The sequence below is a fragment of the Pyrus communis genome, chromosome 11, assembly GCF_041283825.1.
Source record: "Pyrus communis isolate YQ-2024b chromosome 11, ASM4128382v1, whole genome shotgun sequence".
Lineage (NCBI taxonomy): Eukaryota > Viridiplantae > Streptophyta > Magnoliopsida > Rosales > Rosaceae > Pyrus > Pyrus communis.
Genome location: NC_142575.1, coordinates 28,153,598 through 28,156,909, shown reverse-complemented (window position 1 = coordinate 28,156,909; position 3,312 = coordinate 28,153,598).

Below are 3,312 nucleotides of genomic sequence, written 5' to 3'. Positions count from 1 at the left end.
TTGACAAAAAAATTGAAAATGAATAGGATTTTAATCAATGGAGTAGCAAAAGGAAGGATGAGAACCTAATTTATCCTAATAATAACAACAAGATTGAAAAACCATATTATTTTTGTTACATATTTTCCATCCGACTATCAATATGAAGCGCTAATAACATATACTAATCTCCAAAGTTTCTATGACACGAATAGATGTCTCTACGTAACGGAAGACCACATAACACCACAATATTAATGTCCCAGTGTCACATAAATTGCTCTTATTGGTTTGATATTTTGATTAGGTTGATGTGTAGTGTCAATATCATAACTTGAGAAAATAAAGCTCGGTAGTTTATTAAGATAAACTTATTCTTATCTACCTAAGTATCTGAGTACGAGAATCTCGTAAATGAAAATTGTTGGAATAAAAAAAACACAGAGGGCAAATCTAAGCATCATATAGAGCTGAGAACTATCTAAAATTGTACCTCAGCACGTTCAAAGGCAGTTGAGAACCAAATCTTCGAGTATCCGCCGGATGGTTGAACCAAAGGATTCCTCGTCTGGTGATTTGGCAGTTCAATGTGGCATGCATATCTTGCAGATATGTCAAATATTTCACATTTCCGCTTAATGCTAAGTAATAAACCGAAATTTAGATTTGATCTTTGTCACTGCTAAGCTGTAACCTTTTGCATGCAACTTTTCTTTGGAATCAAACTCAAGTTGACCTGTCAGTTTTCTTTGTCTCCTCCAACTTGATCTAGATATTCTCTCATATGGTGATATACTTCCACCAACTGTTGGTTTGCAAATTGCAAACAAGCATCTCGTTTTTGGATAATAAATCTAAAGAGTATCTCCTTGCAACTAGGGTTGGGGTCAGTTTGGTACGGTTCGTTATAGGAGTACCGAAACTGAAACTTAGAAAAATTTCGATACGATTCGGTTCGATACGAGAGTTTATACCGAATTGATACCAAACGTAATGGGTTCGGTTTGGAATGAAAACAGCCCAATTTGGTTTTGGGCTTCAGTCACAAATATTTTCATGAAAATAGGTCCAATCCAAATTTTTGTAGTAATGGAAAATAAAATCTTTTTTTTTCGTTTTTTTTTTTTCAATCAAGAAAATGTTCATGCTAGTGTCATACTATGAAATTAATCTTCAATCCAACAACATCAAATAAAATGCGTTATGATAATAGTACAACCCAAATGAATAATCAAAGTTCAAGTAAATATCTTATGGCATTAGTACAACCCAAATGAAAAGCAAAGGTCAAGTAAATGCCTTATAGCATTAGTACTACAACACAAATGAAAAGGTAAAGTTCAATTTCACGTAAACATACTATTAAAGTTCATTTTTTGAAGCTTGAGGTGGCCGGGTAGGAAGAGTATGCATGAGGAGGCCGGCTAGGAACTTGTGTAGGTGATGCTTGTTGTGGTTGTGGATTAATAGAGATAAAAAGAGATGTAGACAAATACACAATTTATAACCTTACAAAATGACAAAATTCAAAAGATTATAACAAATAAGAAGAGAAATAAGAAACTTAGCCGATTGAATGCTTTTGTAGAACTCTAGGTGGTCCAATGAAGGTGCATCATCCTCTACAGAAATTATATCATCACCCTTCAACTAATTTTGCATGCAAATTAATGCCTTCACCAGTTTAGCAGCTAAAGAACTCCTAAAATCCGAAATTACTCTCTTCATGGTGCTAAAAGTAATCTCTGATGCCACGGTAAAAACTTGAATAACAAATATATCTTTTGCAATGCCCACCAATATATGGTACTTACTACCATTATTCTTCCACCATGAGTGAATTTTAAAAGTGTGCCCTTAGTTTCTTTGGTTAACTTCTCCAAAGAATACTCAACTTGTGGTTCCATATGGCCATGATATATCTACGTACATAAACAACTAGTTAGTGAAATATTAAAATTTTGGTTTCCAAGTTTAATTATGGTGTGATTGATCCCATAATTATTTCTCGATCTATCATGATTGATAAATAAAACATAATACTCAATTAAAAAAAATATGCTCCACTATATTTGGAGATTTAATGATAATATGGTTCTTAAGTTGGAGATCAAGTTAATTAGTTCATAGTTCTCTTCTTTGGCATAGGACGACCTTTATATAACGGTTTTTTTTTTTTGTTGAGATATAAAGAGGTCACTAGCTAAGAGGTTAGATACGCTATTGGACACAATTCTCTGGTGTGTGCCAAAATCTACCAACTGAAACGAAGAAATGAAGAAGTTAATGTGTGATGGATAAGTGGTCTAAACTGATTGTAAATGTGACATGTATTTCTAACAGAAATGAAAGAATTTAGCATGAGTTTAATTACAATTTCTTGCGAATCACCGTTGTCGATGGACAGGTCTCTTCAAATGCTTGGGTGAAAATTTGCAGTCGCCCGAGCAATTTCCGGCTCAGAATATTGTGTTTGATCTGCCGGACCGGCTTGAATAGAAGATGATATAGGTTGTATTTGTTTTTCCATCTCTAAAGACAGTATGGACAAGAGTGGTTAATTATGGGGTTGGTTGCTCAAACCTCATGGCCTGCACCTCCCTCTCATATTGATTAGCATAAAACACTTGCCTCAGGTTTACAAGACACTAAAAAGTTTTTAACACTTACCTAATATAGTCTGTCAAATCGAAGAGGAGCCACAAACAATACGCCAAACTTTTCGTCACTACCACTCACACTATCATGTCCATTTTGTCATTGTACATAGCTACGACTATTCTGGTCCCTTGATTCATTTTTAACAAACTTTTAACATAAATCATGGAATATTTTAGTGCCAACACAAAATATTGTCCTATATTTCACCATTAGTCACCAAACATGAACGAGAGAGCCAGGTCTAAGCGATGAACTCCGGCCAACTTCAGGAATCGGGACCTATGATGAGTGACCCAGCGACGGCATATGAACACAGTTCGTTCAAATATATAACAGCCAGCCAGAAGAAGTTCAGGATCATCAATTTAAACTCACTTTTATCTCATTTGACTCTTCTTTTGTATGAACTTCATAGTTTTTCTCATTTCATGGCACAGGCATTATGCACCAACACTCCAACAGGGTAAACTGAACTTACATATACCACATAAATCTTGAAGCATTCTACGACGGTGAAAATGAAAAGGAAAAAAACAAAGGAAAATTTTGAAACTTCCATGTAACAGTTGTATACATCTATGTGTGTCTCTCTTGAGAAAAACTCGCATGAACCCGTGTAAATGTGATTGGATTCCATTTGTGTGAGATGTGGACCAATAGATTTTTCTCTAC